This window comes from Triturus cristatus, chromosome 9 (assembly GCF_964204655.1).
Source record: "Triturus cristatus chromosome 9, aTriCri1.1, whole genome shotgun sequence".
Lineage (NCBI taxonomy): Eukaryota > Metazoa > Chordata > Amphibia > Caudata > Salamandridae > Triturus > Triturus cristatus.
Window position 1 is genome coordinate 785,104,674 of NC_140592.1, and position 12,619 is coordinate 785,117,292.

At 40.5% G+C, this 12,619-nt stretch overlaps 1 protein-coding gene across 1 annotated transcript in view; it reads right to left on the reverse strand.

Moving 5' to 3' along the window:
* The window catches only part of C9H14orf39 (chromosome 9 C14orf39 homolog), a 1,162,755-nt gene that overhangs the window by 24,040 nt on the left and 1,126,096 nt on the right, over positions 1 to 12,619 (reverse strand). The window lies entirely within an intron of this gene.

A 12,619-nucleotide genomic window follows, 5' to 3' on the forward strand; every position in this document is an offset into this window, starting at 1 on the left:
TTTACAAATAAGGCATGCCCTACAGCTAGCTATACCCAAGGGGACCATCCTACCTGAGTCCTCCCCGCTAGAGGATAGGCTGCTCACAGACCACCTCACCAAGAAAGCTATAACATTGACCTACCGTAAACTGGTGAATCATCAAAAAGACCCCACGGAGATCCTTAAAAAGAAATGGGAGGCGGCAGCGGGGCCCATGGACGAACTAGAATGGTTTGAAGCGTTGGCGTCTCCCCGGGAGGTGGCTATCCCCTCCAAAGTAAAGCTGGTGCAGCTTAAAATACTGCACCGGATATACTACACTAGAGACATGCTCCATAAAATGGGGAGGGCATCTACCCCGCTCTGTCTGCGGGGATGTGGACTAATAGGCACCTTCTTTCACACTATATGGGAATGCCCTGCTATTACCTTGTACTAGGGGGAGGTCATGGCCACGATCTCACGGGTTACCGGTCGGGATGTCCCGCCGGAACCTCGGATGTGTTTACTGAATGTCTGGGATGATACTGACCTTAACACAGCTGACCAAACCTGGGTGGCCCTCGGACTAGCGTTAGCAAAGAGGACACTTGCGCAATACTGGGGGGCACAGTCCGCCCCCTCCCATATGAGATGGTGCCGTGACCTAGATAGTGCCATGATGGCGGAGAGGGTGGTGTGTGTCAACAGAGGTTGCCCCCGGAGATGGCAGAGAATATGGGGAAAATGGAACACATATAGAGGCAACTTATGCGAACCCCCTGTACCGAACTAGGAGTCCGAGCTAAGCGACTAAACTCAGGGCAGTATTGTCACGTGGGACTCGACCTGAGGGAGGGTAAGGGAAGAAGAGGGAGGTGGCGGGTGGCGGAAATCAGGGCTTGGATGTACCTGTATGACAATCGCAATCAATGTCAGAAATTGAGTGATATGACAGCACATTGTACCGCACAGATATACCATGTAATGACGAAAGGTGTACTTTTGTTCGTTGTCTTAATAAAAATTGTTTTTAAAAAATAAAAAAAGAATGACTATCCAGTAACTCCTGTAATTTATTTCATCCCTAAAATTCACAAAAATATTGAAAAGCCTCCAGGCAGGCCCATTATATCGGCACGTAAAAGTTTGTTTGAGAATACGTCTGTGTACATTGATGCTTTCTTGCAGGAACATGTAAAGGCTTTGCCCTCTTATGTCCAAGACACAGGCGATTTTCTTAGGAAATTAGCCCGGCTGACATGGGACCCCTCGTATTGGTTGATAACGCTGGATGTTACATCCCTTTACACCAGCATCCACCACCCAGATGGTTTGAAAGCAGTCAATGATTACTTGGGTACCAGGCCCATTCAGTTGTTCAACCATAACAAAATGTTACTTGCCTACATAATAACTTCTTCATGTTTGGTAATCAATACTTCCAACAGGTCAGGGGCGTTGCCATGGGGGCCTGTTTTTCTCCCAGCTACGCCTGTCTACATTTGGGCTGCTGGGAGGAACAGGTCCGCTATGGCCAGCACCATGACACCTTCACTAAACATGTAAATCAATGGTATTGCTACATTGACGATATCTTTTTGATATGGCAGGGTACTAAACAATAAGCTCTGGACTTCATTGATGTGATCAATGCTAACACACTAAATCTCAATTTCACATCCAACATAAGTCAGGATCAAGTGTTCTTCTTGGACGTAGAAATCATTGTTAGTAATGGCAAACTTGTGACACGACTTTTCAGGAAACCTACTGCGGGTAACACCATGCTGCACGCCACGCGTCATCATCCAGCGCACCTGATACGCAGCATCCCCTATAGGGAGATGCTGCGTATCAGGCGCATTTGCAGCACGGAGTTAGAGTGTCTCAAAGCACAGGAAGGCAGTAAAGAGAGATTTTTGGCCAGGGGCTACTCAACCTCTATGATTGACAGTGCGATCCACAAGGCTAACCGGATTTCTAGAAATTATGTCTTGCAGAATAAAACATCTAATGTAACATTGGTCAAAACGAAAGAGCCAGTCAGACTGATTTTAACCTATAATCGCCAACACCAAGCTCTTCGGAAAATACTAATGACAAATTGGAGCCTGGTATGTAACGATCCTGTCATTGGGGATCTAATGGCAGTCAGTCCTGAAATTACTTTCAGGAAAGCGCGATCTATGAGCGATTCCTTAGTTAAATCTAGTCCCGAAATAGGCTCCAGTAAAACATGGCTACAAGCCAGCAAGGGCTTCAAGAGATGCACCAGCTGCAAAGCTTGCAGACATGGTGTTAGTAAAACAGAATTCAGAACCCCTTTCTGTGACGACCTTCGGCCTATTTCTAAATTGCTTACTTGCAAGACTCACTTCGTTGTCTATGTGCTGGAGTGTCCGTGTGGCCTGCAATATGTTGGTAGTACCAAGTTGCAGGTTCACAAGCGGGTACTCCAGCACATTAGGGCAATCAACGGCAGTGATGCCTCTTATCCGGTTGCGCGCCACTTCAAAGAGCGACATGACAACAAGAGTGAACTTCTCAAGTTCTTTGTCATTGATTCAGTAATCCCCCTGAGACGGGGAGGAAATCGAGAGTCCCTGTTACGTGTCCTTGAAACTAAATACATCCTAGAATTAGATACCAAAACGCCGCAGGGTCTGAATTCAAGCGAAGATTTTTATACGTGTCTTAAGGTTGGTACACTTTATAACATCAAGTATTTTATATACTGATTTTCATATTGGTCATGCCTCCTGAACATACATCCATTTTAATATTTTTACACAATTCTTTTTATCACTTCTTGCACTTTGCATATTATATTGCACTGACACTTGTACTTGGACATAGTTATGTTGATGTCCGTTCGGACAGATGGTCTAATTGTCTGCTGGTCCATTAGCAACATTTATGGGCGTATCATAACATTTGTTGAGCTGGTTCCTGTTTTGTATGTACATCCAGCCAATATAGCTATTTGACATTATTACATCTTCAGGCACGTTTGTCATCGATATGGCCTGTCTAGTTGTTAAAATTGGACTTTACCCACTTGGGTTATATTTCTAATTTTCCTAAATTGCACAACGATGCCCATATTGCACATATAGGAGAGGGTTTGAATTTAAATGTAATTTTTAAACCTTCTTATCTTAGCTTTTACCTTTGAATTGTAATAACTACACTGACCTTGTGTTCTTAAATTTTTCAAAAGGATTTTTAGCTATTTATTAAGTGTTTAACTTTGTTGCTTGTGACCATTCATTTGTGACTATTTTTCCAACATGTATTTTTTCTATGTTCATTGTGCTATGTGTCAAACAGCCAATCGTGTCATAGCTCTCATTTGCACCAAGCACTTTAAATGCAGTATTGCAACTCCCAAGGCGTCATGTGATCAAGGCCTCTGGAAGGCTGAAACACGTCATGCAGGCATTGCTGAGATTTAATTAAAACAAATTACTCACTTGCACCTTGGGACAGTTGTCGTCTGTTCCTGTGTTTCCTTGGAAGACTGGTGGATCGCAGGAGCCTCCCAGGCGAAATCCCCGATATATATATATATATATATATATATATATATATATATATATATATATATGCTCAAAATTACCGATACTTGAAAGTAAAGGATGACGACGCCGTGTCTTGCATAAATTCAAAATTTAATGCTCAGCTGTTGGACGCGTTTCGCCTGTCCCGCAGGCTTGTTCACCAACCATTAACAATAAAGTTTGCCACCATTTTAAGACACTCGCTGCGTGTCACGTGCACAAGAACTACAAATGCAGTGTATTCAACAACAGACTAGTAGTTTTACCACATAAACATAAATTCGTATTTAACATTATCATAGCTTGATTATTCAAGAGTATTTGATAACCCAAGAATTAAACTAAATATCTGAAGAGGAACTAGCATGTTAGTGCAGGAGGACAAATTACGCGCTATCATTTAATATGAACCCCGTAATGATCGATAGTGTTAATGTCAAATGCTTATTGCATTCTCACTGCGTAACCTTGCCGTTTTCTTTAGTCTCATTATCTACAATATTTTTGTTGTTAATCAAGACTGGTGTATTGCCCATATTAAATGATAGCGCGTAATTTGTCCTCCTGCACTAACATGCTAGTTCCTCTTCAGATATTTAGTTTAATTCTTGGGTTATCAAATACTCTTGAATAATCAAGCTATGATAATGTTAAATACGAATTTATGTTTATGTGGTAAAACTACTAGTCTGTTGTTGAATACACTGCATTTGTAGTTCTTGTGCACGTGACACGCAGCGAGTGTCTTAAAATGGTGGCAAACTTTATTGTTAATGGTTGGTGAACAAGCCTGCGGGACAGGCGAAACGCGTCCAACAGCTGAGCATTAAATTTTGAATTTATGCAAGACACGGCGTCGTCATCCTTTACTTTCAAGTATCGATAATTTTGAGCATTTCATACGGATCGAGCCCGGATGATCCGGACGGACGACGCGCCCTCTGTTCAGGTGGTGCGGTGATTGTAACCGAGCAAGAAGAGTTGGCTATATATATATATATATATACATATCTATTACACATATATCACACACAAAGTATTCGATTTCTAATATATTCATACAATTTCTAAAAGTACGGAATAACAGGATGTTATTTTATTATTATTGTGCAGTTCTACAGAAGCCACGTTGGAGCTATACTCATCCTCCACAAACGTAGGGATGAAGCTTGAAGCAGTTATTCAAAATACAGAGAGGTGCTAGTGCAGATACATAATTCCAGTGTTGTTATGCAAAGATATTGCTAAATTATATTCATTTACAATTACAGTTACAAATAGTATTCTTTCTGACATGTTACTTGAGTTATCTTTTTGCATTGTAGAGGCCACTTTAATCACCAGACATCCTGTACCAAAAGAAGTGACAAGGCAGTGTTATATTCCATATAGGTACCCTGATATACTTCATCACCCTTCACCTATATTCTTCCCTACATTACACTTATAACAGTTTACAGGGACTGACCTTTTACCTAGATACAGTACTGCATTCAGAACGCGGATTTTCCCTAGTTCAAAATCTCATACATTATTCAAGAGGATTCTTGGAAGCACAGCAGGGCTACCATCTCCTGTATAATATTTATGTATGAAGTTCATGCCAGACGTCATCCTTAGGCAGACACAGTAATACAGCGAGGTAGGACCCCCAGGGATACATATGGGTATATATACATTACATCTTGCTAAGATAGACAGGGGAGACCAGGACTTCCCGGCCGACACACTGACCAGAGATGCTGAGTATCCTGCTTGCAGATACCCCAGCTCTCAGTGGTCTAACATCCCTCACGGGTGTCCAACTTGAGACCAAGACGGGGTCCCACAGTCTCTCAATTCAGGTAATGGGGTTGACTTTATCCTAGAAGGATTCTTGGCTTAACACCTACACACATGCTAGGTACACTAAGGTACATCTAGTTGGGGAGGCACCGTAGGGGTACACACCTTTTTATATCAAGTATTTTATATACTTGTATGCATTCATGATTAATGCAAGATGGTAGAGCTTTACCATCCGTTTACTTTCATAGTGCTTCTAATCCTTCTAATCCTATATATCTGCTACTGTCTAACGGTTGTTGCAGCTCATCTATTATACACCAGAATAACTACTGTCCAATAAATACTTATTGGAAATGCCCAGGCTGTTTATTCTGTGTATCTCTCTAAAACAGACTAAGTAACCACGAGTGACTGAGCGGAAAATGGTATATTGTTTCCACGGTCCTGAGGGATCAGGATTGTCATGTTCGATGGTTGCCAAAAACTATTCTCTCCTTGGTAAGAGGAGATTCTAGTGGCACTGTGAGTTAGCTGGTACTAAAGGCCAACATACCCGGTGGGGGTGTTCAGAATCAGTCTGACACCAATACTACAGTGTATGCTGTAGAACGCGCAGATCCTGTATACGTTTTACAGGAACTAAATGACAGCAGAGTGGTGAAATCCTAGTGTATCTTTGTTGTTTCTTGCACTGTTTTCCTTTCCCAACTTCTACCACTGGCCTTCACATCCTTGTTTCACTTGTGGTCAATGGTTTGGGCAGTGAGAGATGCAAAACCTTTGCACAGGGTCCTGTGCGCAAGGTTAGTATAATCTCCCAGATTGCCTTGCCTATGTTATCATCCAGCTTGAGTGAGGAATTCGGACGCTACCCTTTCTAAGATATTGTAAGTAATAACACAATTATAACAGGAAATCAGTTTAGTTTAAAAAGAGAATATGATCCTTCATTTAGATCTAATTACAGTTAAGCAGGAGATTTCTTTTAAAACAATATAGGTGATAAGAGCTCGGATTCATGGTCATCGCTACCTCCCTTAAGATGTAACAGCCAATGCAATTAAGCAGATTCAGGTGGTGGTCACGCTGCCTATTGATTGGTTACAGCAGCAGAAAACTAGATATCTCAACAATGAAAGAAACTGCCTTGTTGGGTGAAGAAAAAGATTCTTTGAGGACGTTTGGATTGTGGTGCATCTGGGAATTACATAGATAATACGTTTGCTCAATCTTTGCAAATTCCAATCATTAAGAAACATATTCTTGAGGATGTTAAGGCAGTGGATGCTTACCACTCTGGTCATAAAACCTGTGTGGTAACTATGATCTGGAGGGAAGAATCAGCCAGGGGAGTGTTGCTCCATAGTAACACACACACAAACATAATTACTTTATATGCCGATGGCGTACTCTTTTATCTTAGTTATGCCAATGAAAATCTAGCAGCATACCTAGATCAACTGGGGAGGTTTGGAATGACTCCAGGCTTAAAACTAAATAAGCAAGGCAGCTTCCCTCTGAATTCCTTGCAAAATACGGGAAGAAAGGGCCTCCCTATGTTACCCCTGAAATGCATCGCTCGATCTTTACAATATATGGATAAGTTCTGAGGACAAGGATAATAACGAGGGAAATATGAATAACATGATGACAGCAACAAAGGGATCTATCCAAACCTGCAATAAGTTACCATTATCAACAAAGTGTAGACTGTCTCTTTCTGAGATGAATATCTTTTCTCACCTCATATACTTCTTTGCAAATGTACTAGTAAAATGACCTGGAAGGGTGTTAAAAACACCTGAACAAGATGGTCCTAGAACTAACTTGGGGTGGGGTGGGGTAGAAATAAGGCAGCCCTCTATATTATGTAGCTGTCTGCAACGGGGGATGAGATCCTGGGGTTTGGGAGCAAACAACCTTGGAAACTATTACTTGGCATTACAGCTTCAGTGGGTGGCAAGTTAGATGAGTGGTCAGCGAGTGGAGGAAATACTATGTATGGGTTGACTCCAAAGTGTGAACTCAATCATTTTGAATATGTTGGATTTATGCAAGAAACAAAGAACAAACTAAAAAGTAGGGCAAACTGTAGTAACATACCGTATCTAACATTATTAAAATAGGGGGGCCTATTCAACAACCACAAATTGAAATTGAGACAAAATAGTCAATTACCAATGGGCCAATTCACAACACCTTGCCAGACAAATAAAAAATATATGGAAGCAGGGTAAAATGAAGCTCCACCCACATGAAGCATAGCAAAATAGACTGCCACATGGCTGGGCTAGAAGAGCAATCTCCACACTATACTGTATCATATTACAGAAGACAAAATAAAACCTTTCTTCACTGAGGAAGTGATGGGAGTATGAAATACATAACCAGTGGATAATTAAGGAATCATAGAATATCCTTTGACAATAGTGACAAGAGAGAGACTTAAACTGATTCAATTTCAAAATACTCTAGACAGCATACCTCAAATGCTGCATATGATAGATGCAATGGTATTGAGTGAATGCCCGAGATGCTCATGCAAAGATGTAGATCTCAACAATGTGGACTTTTGAATAGACTTTCTTTTAAAAAAAATGAATTATAATAAATTATGTCTGAGAGGTAAGGAGAGTTCTTTAACTATTAAAATCGCTGCACTGAAGAGCCCACATTGTGAAGGTGCTAATCATCTAAAGGCGTTGCATCCAATTTATAAATGTTAAGACATAAGTGAGCTAAACATAATATGAATTCTTGATGGGTAAAATTTGTGTCGGGATACATTTATCAAACACCTAAATCAATACAGATCCTGATTAACTCTATACATACATTTTTGGGTCCTGTTACAAAATAGATAGCGGTGAGTTCATAATGATGAAACTGCTTCTGTGTTTTCCAAATATGCAAAAGCTTATTCAGTTACCACAACAGTATAAATATCTTTATAACATGGCTCAGAGTTTCATGTGCATGTTTGGAGCTGTACACCGCCAAGTCAACCTGCAAGACAGGTGCTTGTACCATAGTATTGAAAGACAGAATAATGTGCAGTACTGGGGGTGATGACTCTCAAAAGGGAGAATCTTTAGGCTAATTAACAAGTCATCCAGGCTCAGATTAACACACTATGGGGCATATTTACAGGCCCCTATAGCCACCACAACATCAATTTTTCAGGCGTTGTGGTGGCGATAGGGGCTTCACCTTATTTACTAGGCAACGTTGTAAATAAAGAACCCATTCATGCTACACTTAGCATGAAAGGGTTGGGCTATGGGTGTTGCGGTAGGCGTTCCACCGCAACACTCATTGATTCTGCCCCCTATTTACAAGGAAGGCGTAAATTGGAGGCAGCGCCAAAATTAAGCTCAGGGAAAAACCAAGTCTTAAACAGGCGAAACAAGGAGAAATGCTTTCTTTTCCCTCATTTTTGTTGTTTCCATGTGCAAAACGCCATTGATTGTTTATGTGCAGGAAGGTGTCTCTTCTTCCACATGAACAAGCATTGAAAATCAATGATGTTTTGCAGCTTCTATGTGTGGTGTGTGCTGCATTAAGCAGCACACACAGAAGTTACAATGCGCCATTTCAGGATTGTTTACGTGCAGGAAGGGAGACCCACACAGAAGTTACAATGCGCCATTACAGGATTGTTTACGTGTTATTAAAGCATTCCCCTGCAACGCAGATACCTGTTGCAGTATGGTGCAAGAGTGCCTGCTTTAGCGCTAGGCAGTTAAATTAGTGGCAGTGCAGGTGGAAACGCAGGGCTGCACCACATTCTTGTAAATACGGTGCAGCCCTACGTTTCAGAAGTGGCGAAATGTCGTGTTAAGTCAAGGAGGCTAAAGCCATGCTCCTACACCTCTCTCATAAATAGGCCCTCATATAACGCTAGCAGTCTCTAAACCTCGTTCCTGTCAGCCATCCACAAAAATAGTCAGCATGAAAGCAGTAGGTATTACCGCCATTTAAAACGGAAGGATTAAAATCAATTTAGACAGCCTAGAGGTTCTGGGTAAATATTATACAGCATAACGTCTGCATAGACACGGGAAAGCTATTGTTGTAGAATAGTCTAGTATTATCAGATCAAAACAACCGTGATAAACTACAACAAGAGTGTTGCCACGGAAAGTAGGTTACACAGTCTGTTTGACTGAATTTTATCAAGACCTTTTATTTGCCATAAAAGCTAAAAGCTGTTTTATTTAAACAATGGAAAAAGCCTCTCGTTTTTTGGAAGTTTTCTTAGCAGTACTGCCGGATTTAGAAGCAACCTCTCTACAAGCTTACAGGTAACATACAAATACATTACTCCCCTGTTGCCACAACCTTAACCATTGATTCAAAATCTAAATGAAAGAATTGATAAACGTGACCTATTTAAATATACTACCTACAACTTGTAATAGGAGGTCAGCATGGTAGCACATCTACTTTGAATTGTAACTTAAAAATGTTAGTTTCTTTAAGCCTACACCAAACGAAGGCCAGGCTCTGCCTGGCTTCTGATGACTTGGGACCTCATTAAAAGTTAAGGGTAAATTCTGATGCCTGTGTGAACAGAGGTTTACCCAGGGACTGGAATTATTAGTTGCATGATGATTATTGGTATTCACCCCTTTTGGTAGGTACTCCTTATGGAAAATTCCCCACCTTATTATATCCATTCTATAATGAGGGTCTTAGAGTCTGTAAATTAAGAGGTTGCCCTCCTAAAAGTAAATCTTCCATTACCAGCACAACAATTATGAGGGAATCTAAAAAAATTACAAAACTAAGTAATAAATGCATGTCAAAGAAAACTGGTGAAACGATCCAGAGATTTAAAGTATTTTTGTTGTCAATAGCTGTTCCACCAACACCAATCTCTTCAATAGAAACTAATCATGGAATCTAGTAGAGTAAATCCACAAGATGCATCTGTTGCCAAGCCATCAGTTACTCATGATGCATGGGGTATTAAATTAACTAAGAAACATAACTTAAGGCCATATTCACAAAGGTAAGTTTGCAGGTGTAGATCTCCTCATGTACAGATCTACACTTACACCTAGGTATAAATCTACTCATGGATGTAATTTGCCATTTCTATGAGTAGATTTACACCTAGATCCAGCCCTAACAATATACCCACGCCATTAAATGAGGTTACGTTTAATAACTTTCTGTCAGTTGGTGGAGATCTCCCCCACCAGGGCAGAGATCTCCTTATAAAACGTAATTGGAAATTTCTATAAAATTAATGTTAGACTACAAAAAAGACACATTCTCCCACCTCCTGTTTACCCATAACTACCACAGTAACAAGGGACAACACACCTTCACTAAACTCTAGCACATCATTACGTTTTAACTTAATTGAATATTATTAGTTTTAATTTGATTATTTTTAATGAAATTACATCTTAGTCTCCCACCACCCCTACACTTTACAGCACGATTTGTGCTGCATTTATGACAATCTCTGATGTAGTAAAACGTGAATAATTTTTTTTAGTTTGTAAAAAAATTTTTATCATTTAGTATGTATTTATTAAAATGTTATATATATGAAAATTCGACGTTTTCTATATAAAGATAATAATATATAAACTTAATTTAAATGAAGTTTAAGTTAAAATGTTATTTAATTTATTTTACATGTGTCCCTATGTGTGAGTGTTATTGTTTCCCTAAATGTATTTCTACAGGAGTGTGCTGCAGTACCACTAGTTGGCCATGTGTGAAGCTCGACTTACTCCATGGCTTGGTTGGAGTACATTTGAGACTGTTTTTTGAGCAGAAATACTGTAGCAGTTTTAAATGTGTTTGTGAATTGCAATTGTGTTGCTCTTACGCGGGTGTGTGTTTGTATTTGCATGTCTCTCCCTAAATCTCTCCTTCAATTTCCCTTAACCCTGCCCATTTTGTAGTAATTATTGCCCATTTTCCAACCACTTCCACTTGTCCCTCCCATATTTACTAATACATTCTAAACCTATATCTGCAGAGATCTCTGCCAGCAAGGCAGAGATCCCTGTACATAAAAGATAGTAGAAGCAGAGGTATAGATCTTCCGCCTGAGGTTTGTGAATTGTATTTCGGAGTACATAAAGTAGCACTACTTTATGTAGTTCAAAATAGCTTTTGTGAATAGGACTTGCTTTCAAACTAGGCTAAATTAAAAAATGAACTAACCTTTATATTTATTATATGAATCATTTACCGCCACCAGTGACCACTGCACCTACACCAGCGGTAAAACCCATCTTGCTGAAGCAGTTTAAAGGAACTAAGGGTGGGCGGGAACTCCGCTCCGCCCGAGGAGTGTGTGGATATTTGCCTACTAAGCGTTCTGCGGAGAACGCGGTGAAGGCAAATCTCCGCACACTCTGCAGTGGAGTGGAGTTGGCCAACCCCTACTTCCCCCCCTTATTAACAATTAATTCAACATTAATTAAAAGTAAATTAAAAACGACTTACCTGTACTGCGGCGTCCCCGGGCTGCCCTCCTCCTCTTCCTTGCCGTCTCTGGTAATCCTTGCGAAAACTGCACATGCGTGGGCGTATGCGCATGCGCAGGTTTCTCAAGGATCACCAAAGACGGTGAGGAAGTGGGCAGCCCGGGAATGCCGCAGTACAGGTAAGTGGTTTTTAATTTACTTTGAATTAATGTCGAATTAATTGTTAATAGGTGGGGTGGAGGCGGGTGGCTTTGCGGAGTTCCACGGAGTTTGTTCGCAACTCCGTGGACCTCCGAGTAGCCCCGCTACGCCAACTACACCCAGGGTTAAAAGGAACACCAATCAGTGCTACAAAATGAGGGTAGAAATGGTGCTGGGTAAAATACCTATCGGAAAAGGGGCCATGATGAAATGAAAAAGGAGATTTTGTTTACAAGTGTCAGCTTCTCAAAGGACACACATGCATGACCTAATCTGTGGTATCATACACATCTAGGAGCTAATGTATCAGAAAACTTCAGGAGTCTGTGAACTTTTCATGCAGGCTACTATAAAGATGATTTTTTGGGGGGGAGCTTTAATTTCCTACATTTAGGTCTTCACGATTCCAAGGACACCTCAACCTTTTTATTAAACGTTTCCTTCAACAATGCCTACATCTCCTTTCTTTCCCCATATGCCTCCCATGGATGATGATGCTGGCGTTCCAATGTGGCCCTCTAAAAACAGAAACTTCTTAAAAATGTAAATTAGAGTTCTTCTTTAACTTTTCTTTAGATTATAGTTCATGTAACTGATTTTTTATTTAATTATAATTATGTTTTCCAGTATTTGTTTCTGCCTGCATTTAAA